This window comes from Streptopelia decaocto, assembly GCF_964273445.1.
Source record: "Streptopelia decaocto genome assembly, chromosome: 6".
Classification (NCBI taxonomy): Eukaryota; Metazoa; Chordata; class Aves; order Columbiformes; family Columbidae; genus Streptopelia; species Streptopelia decaocto.
In genome coordinates, this window is record NC_138660.1 from 17,417,007 (window position 1) to 17,429,707 (window position 12,701).

At 40.1% G+C, this 12,701-nt stretch overlaps 1 protein-coding gene across 1 annotated transcript in view; it reads left to right on the forward strand.

Moving 5' to 3' along the window:
* Positions 1 to 4,338, forward strand: part of IRS1 (insulin receptor substrate 1) — a 52,640-nt gene extending 48,302 nt beyond the window's left edge. The window contains exon 2 of the mRNA XM_082057225.1: positions 3,280 to 4,338. The gene's annotated coding sequence lies outside the window, so the exon portion shown is untranslated. The remainder of the gene's footprint in view (positions 1 to 3,279) is intronic.
* Positions 4,339 to 12,701: the final 8,363 nt, after the last annotated feature.

Sequence of the window (12,701 nt, forward strand, 5' to 3'; positions counted from 1 at the left end):
GGAAAGATACATTATTAGATTCTCTAGAAACTCCACTATTAGAGAGTTCAAATTTTAAGTACTTCTCTCCTTCTCCAGCTCCCCAATAATGGAAATAAAATGAAGTATCAACTCATTTTTAGTTACTGGATTTAAGAATGGGAGTTCAACTGTAATAGGAACTGTGTCGTATCCAGCCTGGACTAATAGATTTGAGAAGAAGGCGTTGCCAGCTGGAACGTGCGTGAGTGTTATCTGCATGTGTGTTGTAACAGATGTTGAACAGAGACTGCTTGTCAAAGGTACCTCATAGTAACTTTTAAAGATGCTTATTTGTTTCAGTACATTCTTCTTGCATCACTAATTTTTTCCATAAAGTCAACCACAAACGGCATTATTGGGGACTCCAGCTGAAACTTGTGGTGAATAGGAAATAGATTAAACACAGGTTTTCCCTTTTCTCTGCTTGCCAACAGTGATGTCAGTAGTTTTAATGATCCTTACCTCAGCTCGCTGCAGTCCTAGCACTCTCTATTAAAACACTTCTGCACTGTTTTTATATGTTGTTAAGGAAATGCTGATGGCTGTTGATAAGAAACAATGAGGTATCCAGACGATGACTTCAATTCTCAATAAGGTACTTTCGCCTTGAAATATACTGTAATAGTTCGCTGAGGAGAGAGGAGATGAAGGTTGTTTTCTCAAAAATTTAAGAAATATTCTTTTAAGTCCATCAAAGAGCATTTATATGCTAAAATTGAGAATGGGGCCTTTGGGTGTAAGTTACACACAAACAAGAATTCCCTGGATCCAAGGCCGTATAGGTTGACTGTATTTCCAGTGACCTCGGAGAAGCAGCTTTGCTCTCACTACGGCTGTTTGCCGGCACCACTGTCCTGTAATAGTAGCATGGATTGTCGTTCTCAGTTACACAATTTTTATTTTGTGGATGGATGAACTGTAGCAGTACCAGGTCGTGTCCTACATGATTCTGGCTTTTCACCCCAAGTCTCAGACTCTTGGATATTTTAATCTGCTGTGTTTTTTCGCTGTTCTTACACACATGCAGGACTTTGAAATGTGAGTATCTGGACTTCTGTAACTGTGGCTTTCCTCAGAATTATTTTCTTAGTGAATTCCTCTAGGAAATGTTTTGTTTTTCAAACAGACTTGTTAGTCTCTCTCTTCCTTTGCTCTTCTGGCTTCTGAATCCAGGAATAAATGCCTGCTAGTAGTGGTTGCAGTGATGTCTTCGCCATATTGGTTGAATGGGTAAGGAGCTGGATTTGACAGGCCATTTTGTTTAATGCATGATGTATTTCAGTTTAGATGATCTGAATACTAGTGAAGGGGTGTAATACTTGGCCCTGATACTGCAGGTTGTTATTTATGTACTTAAAATCTCCTAGCAAAATAAGGCCTAATGATGTAGAAAAGCTGTTCCTCGTTTTCTTTCTGCTTGCCCTGGACGTGCTGGGCAGGTGGGGCCATGGGTGGGCACCCACCTGTTCCTCCCGCCCTGCCGATGGGAGCCGGGGCCAAACACTCGCCTTGGATACACAGCACACAAATCACGCACACTTTGCTCCTCCATTTAAATGAAGACATTTCTCCTTTGTCGCTCATCTTTATTAATAAAGTATGGCATTACTGGCTAATTTTAGGTCCAATGTAGTTGGAAGCTGCAAAGCTATGTGAAGCTGTATATAGATATTTGGGTAGGAACATTCCAGTAGATCGCAATGTGAGTGCTGAAGAAAGTTGAAAGTAAATAAGAGATCTGTGAGATAATTCTCCAGGGAGTTTTCACAGCATACCACACATCATTTGCAGGGATAGGCTTTCCTTTCACTTGAAGGACCACACAAAGTAAATTCTGTTTCTTGGGCAATTAAAGAATATAGGACAGGAGGTCTTTTCAGTTTTTTTACTTCAGCGTGTCTATGGGAAGCCTTTATTTGTACTGAGGAAAACAGTGTTTACCCATCTTTTCAGGAGCATAGTTAATATCGAATATAGAAATAGACACACTTTTATGTGAAATCTAAGTCTTGCTTCATCTGATTCTAGGCAAAACTCCTGAAATGTAAATGCTGGTAGTCCTCTAGCCCCAGTGAAAACAAAACCAGTATTCATTTCATGTTGTTCAGTCCCCAGTGGGTATGGCTGTGTGCAACTGTGGTGTGCAGAGAGGAGGACAAGCCCGTGGGCTGTGGCGGCCGGGGGGTGGCTGGCACTGGTGGCTGATGCCAGTGGCTGGGAATGGCCGATGCCACGGCAAGCAGGCAGAGGACACTGTGCCCATGCAGCCATTTGCAGCAGGGCCTTGGGTGCCGCGGGAGGACCCTGTGGTGCCCCGGACTGTGACCTGAGCCCTGTGTCCTCCAGCAGGGACACTGCCCCGCTGGCGCTGAAGCATCTGCCCCTGGGTTGCCGGCAGGACAGGAGGCAGGTCATCGCCGACAGCTCCGACCTATGCACTGTGTCACTCGTGATTAGAGTCCTTGTACTGATGACTTGCCTGTGTAAAATCAGCTGAAAAGCAGAGTTAAGAGGTCCTCTTGACAGAGCGAGTTGTACCATGTGTGCTAGATCAGGGAGGCTGGAGCCAAGAGTTGGGGAAGACTGGTGGGACAGGGTCAAAGGCAGCTTCTGACATCTATTCCCCAGTAAACCTGTGCTGGGCATGATTAGGGTTGCAGGACCTTATGATATACCCAGTCCTCTCTTTGAGAGAGAAGCAAAATGTAGATACATTCAGGGACTTTAACAGGATTTTCTGAATACAATTTTTTTTTTAATTTTTATGTCGCTAGAGAGAGGTAATGCTGCACCCCTAATGTTCCATTCCTTGGTCATCGTTCTCATGCAAACCATGGCGTTTGCAGGTGGCCAGGAGGCCCTACAAGAAGACTTGATATCTAATGAATCTTTTTTGTAGTGGGTAAAAACACCAAGAGCAGCCTGATAGTTTGAGCTTTTCTTTCTCTTGACACAGGAGCTTGTCAGAGTTAATCAGTATGGACACTTAAATTGTTTCTGCTTAGGTGAATCTCTTGCAAGTTTTAAATGTATTTCTGCCTGCTTTGAATTTTATTGCCAACATCTGTTTTAAATACTTCTGGGATTCAGATGCGTGAGTACAGTTCAACTGGGTATGCCATAATTTTTCAAGGTACTAACGTTTTCAGTTTGGATGAGAATTATTTTAAAGGAAAAGAAAAGGAAGGGGAGGGAAGTAATTACAGAAAAGCTTTTAAAGTGCCCATGATGCTAATTTTCTTTCTCTTTCAATTTCAGAATGATGACCTATACAACCTCAGCAAATCCTTCTTTTAACTCATGGGTAACAAGACTATAAATGTTTCATGCTATCACAACTAGGACCTCACCTCCTCCTCCTCCTCTTCCTCTGTAAATGGGTACGATGCATCCAGTTCAGTTTGTTTACTTTACACAAACCTCAGGAGTTAGTTGACTGAGCTGCACATCCCGTGTTGTGCCAAGCAGAAGCACTGTGACACCTGGACAATGAGTCTCTTACTTCATCCTCTACCATAAGGACTTAGCTGGCCACAGAGAACTGATGTGCCCACCACTATGTCATGGTGAGAATGGGTATTTTACTAGCACATTTACACAACTTCATTTGCTGCTGAAAACCTGTATGACAAATCATCATTGTAAATTATTGCATACAAAACTTAATGTTGGTTGAAGAGTATTAAATATTTAACATAGGTTTTGATTTATACATGTACTTTTTTAATTAAAATGTAAGTTTTCCTACAGCACATCTTTTTTGATGTGGAACTGAGGTATACTATATTCTGTTGTAAACAGAGTGGGAAACCTACTTAAAACAAGGCTTCTAAGAATAGATTAGGGTACTATTCTTGTTTTAAGATTGTAATTCAGAAAATAATATAATATGAGTCATTGGTCCCTGGGCCTTGATTGTACAGTCATATTTACTGATACTATCAGTTGTAAGATAACCCTGATGTTGAGCTGAGTTCTTTCCAAAAGAAAAATAATTTTGTACTCCTTGTAAAATAGTAGTCTGTATTAACTACAATGAAGACAAACATTACTGTACATGGTATTTACAAATGTCAACTTGAATTCATCAGTTGTACAGGAACTGACAAAAAAAATCAGAATAAATAAATCAAAGTCTTCCATTGTATATATTGTAAAGAAAAAAACAACAACAACAACCAACATAAAACCACAAAACAAAATGAAAACAGAAAAGGGTGAACTTTTGAAATTGACTCCCTGGAATGAAAATGTGGGTGTTTGTAAATTCTGGAAATCTCTTTCTATATGTAATAAACTAGATACTGTTTTATCTGCTGTAGTGGTTTTTTTTTGGTTTTTATTTTCCTGGTAAACTGTCTCAAATATCTCCAATTATCTCACCATGTTTCTTTGGTGTTTCCATTGTGTGTAATTGAGAATGGCCATGAATCACCATAACTTAAGAATAAAGTCAAGTGTAATTAGGTGTGGTAGGGAGCACGCTTCCTTGAATTATTTTACTAAAGCTCTTGTTTCAGTTTTCTGGAGAATCTTCAGGATACAGCCCTGCTTCCACAAAGTCAGTGGAAGAGTTCACAGCAAGTGAAATCACTGGAAGCCATACCAAGACTTCAGCATAAAATTTGAAAAGAATAGCCCAGATGATGATCTGAAAATCGGTGGGAGAGGAAGGATGAGGAAGAATTCTTCTGCGACTCTCCTGTGCTCCACTCTGGTTCTATGCAGATAGAAATTCTTTTGTGTGTAGCATTTGCAGAGCCTTAATTCCTTTGGGGACTGTGAAAAATACTGAGATTGCGGATTTCCCACTGAAAGGTTGTTGAAGTGATAATTGGCCTCAAAGCCATGTCAGGTCCCTGTTGATCCCTCCTCCTACTCCTGCCAGGCACCTCCATGGAGCACAGCACATTTGACAGGATTCTTGTGATCAGGAAAAGGCAGGTGCTCAAAGCACCAGCTCTCCCTGCAGGTAGGCTGTCAAACCCTCAAAGAAGGGGTTTCTTTCCCCTGAGATGTTTATGGTGTCTGTGGTTAGGCTGCGGTTAACATAATGTCCTCTTCTGACTGCAGTACAGATGAAGGGGCCATTGCACAGCTATTTTTCACCTCTCTTTTTGCGGGAGGCTCACCATTGGTTTAGATCTGCTGGTATTATTGCACATATACAACCACTTGGACCCTGTCAACTCAAAAAGGACTTGCAGCTTAAGAGCATGTAAATCATTCCAGATCACTGGCAACAATTGCTTGAGTGGTGGTGCTGGCAGATGTGAGGGTGTTGCAAGGTGAGGCTGCAGCCTGAGAGGGACCCGCGGCCGCCCGGGTGCTGCCTTTGGAAACCCTGCCTGGTGCTAACAGAACGGCCTCCTCCCAAAGAGGCTCATACCAGTCAGTAAAAGACACGAGGCTTTGCTTTGTTTTTATGTCGGAGGGGGCAGGTTGATTCGGTTGCTCTTGATGAGCATTGGTGTGTATTTTTCCAGAGAGCCATTAATATCTAAGAAGACAGTGCTTGCTTTAAAAAGAGACACATGCATCAAATCAGTATTTAAATTCGTAAGTTACCCATTTTCATTTTATCTTAAGATATTCTTTTTTTTTTTTTTAAAGGGGTTTAATTGCAATGAAAACTTGCATATGTTCTAAAGTAAAACCATAAAAACTCGCCCCAAACCCCTTTGCCCACAGCCTTCTCCTGCTTAATGAATTAACATAAATGTTCACTGTGTTGAGTTTGTTGCTAAATATTAGCTGGTGTTGATGTTAAAGTGCGCTGGATAGAACAGTATTTTATGGGCATTGTGCTTTGTATTGTTTCAGATAATTTGGATGCTCTAGCAATTACTGAAATAATAGGTTTGTAGGTACTGGAAGCTACTGTTAAGTTTTAAAAGGCAATAGTGAATACATTTAATCCTATAGAAGTATTTCACAGTGATACCTCTGAAGAAATTTTATTCATAAAATATGAATTTTAAAAAACTGTAGGAATTGGTGATGGTCATTGTGGAAGGGAATGGTGGGGGGAGGATGGTGCTGATCTGGTGGGTTTCCATTCATGTTAATCGTAATGTATGGCCAGACAAACTGCTTGCTGATGACGCTAACGTGCATTGTTTTTATGTTAATCATTATCTTTTTCCTAGTGAAATTAAACATGCCTGTTTAGAAAATGTTTTGAAAAGGCTTTTGAAGCAAAATGCATTCATAACCAAACCTGAAACTCTTGATTCTTTTATTGCAGAGATTTTTATTCTTCTAAATTGCAAACTTTAATAAATAGACTATTATGAACCAAACACTTTTAAATTAAAGCGTGAATGCCTCAAAAATATGGTGCTATCCTATCTTATCCTTTTATGAATTCTTTTATTCTGCCTGCCACAGAACACATTGTCATTTCTTTAAGTTTGAAAATGAGCAAATGGGATCAGTCCTATACCAGCTTGTAAAAATCAGATGCTCAAGAGTTTATTTTCCTTTGAATTTTTTTCAAGTGGAAGCTTCTGGTTATTGAGTTATTTTCTGGCTTCATTACTGGGGCAGCTTCAGTTCTCAAAAACTATACTGAATGCGTTTATTAGTGCTATTGGTTGAAAATGAAAGGGATTGGAAAAACCATTTGAGGCAATTTCCAGGAGCACAAGCAACACTTTACACTTGGGTTTTTGCAAGGATTGCTGTGTTCAAGCTCAATTTGATGCTGAGTTGACATGTATGTTGTGGAACTCTAAATATGTAAATTTTCATCCTCCTAGTCCTTGATATTAACCTCTTTAATTAGTATGTAAAATATTATATGTCTTTTGTCTGTTTGTTTCCCAGCAAAAGTACACATTCAGAAAGCAAGAAGGAAATTCAGGCCCTGTTTATAAGCATTTTCTAGTGCTGTTGCTGTACTTTCGGCATACTTAAGAACTGAGGTTCTATGTCCATCTTGCTCCCAGCTGACTTTTGGCTGGAGCTATTATCCATGCCCTCTGTTACACTTAAGGGCTGTGTAATGAGTACTATGTGCTTAAATGGGTCCTGTCAACTTAGTGTTTGCCATATTTCAGCTGCATAAAGCAACTCTGCAGCAACAGATTAATGCAGCAATATGAGCAGCCTTCACGTTTGCTCTTGAGTAGCTGAAACTAGTACTTGGTAGCAGCTTAAGTACAACGTGTCGACTGCTAATTGAATCAATCTGGATAGATGTTTGAGTGCTTCATTCTGCAGCTTAATCCACAGAAGATAGCTTAGTTTAAAGAAGCGATACTAAAAATAATGAAGTTAGGGTGAATCTTTTCCCCATCTCTTGTGTGACCTCCAACCCATGTTTGGGTGCAGCCGATGTTTGGTTTTTTGTTATTTTGTTGTTTTGTTTTCAGCTTGCAAGCCTTGAGGCTAATTCATTGGTGTAAAGTGAGAGTGTTCAACCTTGTCCAGTTCACCTTGTGTAGACCTGCCTATTAGTAATTTCATTAAGCTGTGACTTTGAAGATACCGTAAATAAGTTGTTTGTGAACTTATCGGATGTCTGTGTGAAATTCTTCAGGCTGCAGGATAGAGAATGGAAAAGAGTAGAAGAAAATTCAGGACTATCAGTTTGTGGAAGAGCTCTTTTTTTTTTGTCTTTGTACCTCTAAGGTGATACTGTTCTTAGAAGTGAAATGAGGAATCTGAGATGGGAAGGACCATGATCTGTCATACTGGCTTCTTTCCAAATACATGTTTTGAAAGAACATTTATATATAAGATCAAAAGGTGGAGGCTAATCAATGACTACTTGAGAAAACAGGTGTAATTTCTGTATAAAAATTATTTCAGGGTGGAGTTTTGTATTCTACATTTGGACTATCAGCAATGAGGTAATAAAATGTTAGTGTATGCCTGCAATGGGCAGGCTCAGATGTTACAGAAACAACCCCAGAACTCTCCCCTGCACTGTGAGACAGAGTGAAGCTGGGTGCAAGGCCTCTTGGCGGGAGGGGGAACTTGAACCCCTTGCCCCTCACAAAACTCACTGGTGAGATCTTTTCTGTAAAAGGTTCTGTGCTGTTCTCAACTCCTGATCTGAATTGGTAGATGGTTTGAAAATTGGTACTTTGCATTACCCAAGGGTCATGGAAAAGTGACTGCTGGGAAATTCCCCGAACGCTGCACAACCTACAGAAAGGCTCTGTTGGGTGAGTATCCCTCTGGCTTCAAGGATCCTTCTACATGTGGAAACTGAAGCACTGATTATTTAGAGGAAATAGACCTGACCAGAGAACTCGCCTACCATATTTTTATAGGGTAGAGTGGTGTAAGGAAAAATCATTAAAGCAACAAGGCTGCCACAGATTGATAAAAAATTTAAAATACCAGATAATGTCTTTGATTTTTTTTTTCCAGTACTTTTTGAAAAGTTCTGCCTTACAGCTCTGTTTCTGTCTGACTACCCGAAGGCTTGTGGCATTACAGTATATTGTCTGTATCAGTCACAATCTCTGCCTTTCTTTTATGGTTCTATTTTTAGAATTCACAATCAGCATGGCACAATTTGGCTGTTTGATGTCATGGTTGAACCCTCCAGGTATGGAAGTGGAGCCGAATGTCCCTCCTGCGGCGCAGGGCTGGGGAGGCGGGACCTGAGGGGCCCTCCTGCTCAGCTGGGAAGGGACCCCTCCTGTGTCTCGCTCTCCTGCTTGGGGTTTTTCCTTTAATAACTGATTATTAATTAGACTGAATACAATGTCAGTTATGCCATGAATTATTTATTGTCAGTAAAGTATAATAAAGTTGAAATGTGAGGAATTTTCTTCTCAGTTTATTGTGGACAGTGGTACTGCCATGTTAGGTTTTCTTACCATAGCAGTAGTGCTCTGTTTTTCTACTTTTTTGAACATTAACTGAAAGAAGAAATGATAATTGTAACCATGTATCAATCTACTTGTTTCACCTTCAACTGGTGAATTTAGAACAGCATCTCATTTTTTTTAAACCGCTGTTTGAAAATTGATTAAGGCAGGAATTTGAGAACAGCAACAAAATTTCTCGCATATCCTGATTCTCAGTCAGCTGAGGTGGGTGCAAGGCAAACTTGCCATTTTTCTTTTTTTCTTAGGCCATGTCTTCTGAAATCAACAAGAAGTCGTTGGCTTTCATTTTTAAGGGGTTGGTGGAAGTAAGATGAGTGTCCAGTTGCTGTGGTCACAGTCTTAACCCAAAATGTGGATTGAGCCCGTGAAGGGCCAAAAAGGGTTTATTTGTCCTTTAAATACACCCATGACTAACTTCAGAGGAAAAAAAGGTTGTCCTCTTAACAACTTCTAGATACTCCTGTGGTTTCAGTAACTCGAATTAATTCTGTTTTCTCCAGAGCAGCCTGAAGGCCCGTGCACTGACTGCAGGCCTTTGCCTCCTCAGAGGAAGGTGTTGCTGTGCTGCCTAGCCAGCTGTTTTACCACAATATCTGGCTTTCCTCAGCTACATGGCGGAGTCATCTTGCTCGTACTGTCAGTGTGCCTTTGTCACTGGCCTGTTTGACGTTAATTTCAGCTTCTTCACGGTGCATCTGTTACTGCCCTAATGCAGCCCGCTGGGGGAATTCTTGCCAGCGTCCCTTAGTCATGCAGTCCATCTCCTTCAACCACGCAGCCAGTGCCATCTCAGCGGGATCCCACAGGAAAAGGTAATCTGAACTTCTCTTTCCTAAATCTGCCAGGAAACAGTTTGCCTGGGCTTCTTCCTTGTCAGGCTTTCGCTGTGTGAAGTGGCCTGCCAGTCTGTTGGCTCATCACCAGTCTCCCAGTCATGTGGCTGATCCTGAGGGTTGTCATCTGAGGTGAAAGATAAGGAGAAGGGTCTGAACATGACACATGTATGTGAAAGATCAAGAGACTTCTGCCTGCTGTGTTATTTTTAAAATCTGAGCTACCAATGAGACATGAGTGAGCTGTTTGTTCTTACCTGTTCCAAAACATTGTATGAATGTGGACAAATGTTTTAATATTATTGCCTTAGTTTTGTGTATGCAAAATGAAAATGATTTTTATCTTCTTCACCAAGTTGTATGGAGGAGTACATAAAGAATAAGAAGTACTCAACTCCTGCAGTGTTGGGCAGCATAAAAATGCTTGTAAAGAAACTACATAAACTTGGTTATTGCGGAAGAGTAGTGCTATCCAGCCTTTCTTATCACTCTGGATTTCAGTGTCCACTTCAATGCTTCCTCTGCTGTTCTTAATATCATTGTACTGACTCAGAAAACTTGGTTGCTGGAAGGTTTCATTCTGTGTTTAGTCCAGCAGTCACGTCCTCTCTTGGGTTTCATTATAACTGTTGTACAGTCAATGTGTTCTCACCAGAAGATAAGTGTTTTAAGCCAGGTCTTCAGTTCTCAAAACCCCGTCTTTGTAATCTATTAATGGAAGCCACATTTGACCCTGACTCAGGAAACCACTGCTATTCAGGAAGACCAGTGCAATACCTGCCGAAAATTCATTAAAGTGATCTTTACTACACAAAGCCTATAAACTAAATACAGAAGCTTAAAGCAATTATGTCCTTAAATTAAGAATGGTTTTATACAAATATATAAGTGCTTTGAGATGTTTGGTTGTTTTTCCAGTAGTTTCATGGTGAGAGCTAGTTTCCTTGAAGATATGACGCTCTTCTCCGCTAATGTCTTGACTTTGTGCCCTGTCCAAACAGAAGCCTCTTGGTCACAGTGAGTAAGTCCTCTTCCTCCTCTTAATACCTCTTCCCATGGACATCTCAAGGATGGAGCTTGTTATTGCCAAGCTCCTCATCTCTTCACCTTACTGGTGAGCTACTCGTGCATTCCTGAAACTATTTTTTTCTTTCTGTGAAGCACTTCTAGCACCTGAATGTTCTTTGGCTGCTGTATGCTGACTTTGGGGACAGCATTGGCTTAATGAAACCTTGCCCTCTGCACAGCTGCTGCTACTACGCTACCACAACATGCCAGGAAAAGTTTTAGGAGACGTACTGTGAGCAGTGTCACTGGATTGACTTGGATTTAAATGACCCAAGAAAAGGAGAAAGTGTGAAATCCTTAACTTGAAATTGCCACTGAAGGCAGTGGATCCTGATACTGCAGCCTCTCCAATTTTAGTGTGAGTAGAGGGACATAAATTTTTTGAGAAAATAAGACTGTTTTTCCACATTATAGAATTATTTTGGTTTTAAAAGGCTCTATCTGGGTGGGTTTTGCCTGGTTCAGTCATGTTGTTCCTGACTAGATATGTGGAATGATTTCCCTTGAAATAAGACTTCCAAAATATAAAATGAACTCACTTTTTTTTTTTTTAATAATTTAATAAATAGAATTTAGAACATGGTTGCGCAGGTTAACAACACTACTCAAAAGGCGGACCCTTCCAGCCTGAGACATAGCAACCTATTAAACTTATTCTGGCTTTAGAAGAAAAGAAGCACAAAACTAGAAAACTAACGGCTCATGGAACATGCTGCTTTCTTTTTGATGGGATCTAAAGAGAGTCTCTGTCACACAGTGTATGTGTTACACACCTTGCTAGCTGGCAATGCAGTGAAATTGTTTTCTAATGAAACGTCCATCACTGTAAAATAATTGCGTATCCTTGCAAAGCAAATAACATTGTCATAACAGTGATGTGGGTTTTTCAGTCCATTTTCTTAACAGGATATTTGTCATATATATAATAGTAATATAAGTCGATGTCGAATAGATTAGATCTTTTAAGGACAGCTGTGATCAACATCTCTTAAGAATTTAATGGCTTTTTGGGTTGTTTTTTGTTTGTTTGCTTGTTTGGGGTTTTTTTTTGTGTCGGTTAGTTGGTGGTTTCTGCTGCTTATTACATTTGTGTGCATGCAGAGCAGAAACCACTTTGAGAAGCTTGTCAGTGAAGAATCAATGATTGATCACATCATTACAGACATTCGAATAGGTGCTCTCTAATAAATTCCTATTTGATCTTTGTGTAGACACTTCGAGTGTCACTTTCCAGCAATCAGCAGCTTTTCTAGCTCCATTGTTCACCAGAAGTTATTTTGGGAAAACACAGGAAGTACATGCTTAGTTTGAAAACAGTGAAGGCCAATTCTCAAAAAGAGGAGTTAAGCCATGAATGACTTGCAACTCACATAGTAACTGTCATTATGTTATAATACTTCCCTAAAAAGTATTTCAATAGCTGTAATGAGAAGGAAACAAGAAATGAAACTCAAAGGAAATAAATTACAAGCCCAAAGTGCTCAAATTCTCCCTTTGTCATCTTTGCATATTTTGTTGTTTTCAGTATTTCTGCATATTCTTTTTCAAAGCAAACTTCACTGAGCAGACAAGAGTCAGATTTCTCATGCCTATAATTTGCGTTCCTTGGTTTCTTCTCTATTGTTTTTTAAGGTTGACAAAGATAAATTTTGTTTGACTTTCTTTGATTTAACAGCCTTAGTGTTCTAGTCTAATTCTATCTTCAGTGCAGCTGTTTGGTTGTATCGCAGTATTGCAGTCTCTCTAAGTGTAACACTGTATGCATTTTCATTTGTCATGAAGGAAAATAATTTGAAAACAAAACAGTGAAAACTCTACAGGCCATGCCTTCAGAAACAAGTTTTGCCTCCTGTGCCCCTTCACAGGAAATGAAAGGTCAGGAGAGTTAAAACAGGAGTGCTCGTTTTGCTGCAGTAAAGTACAACACTTC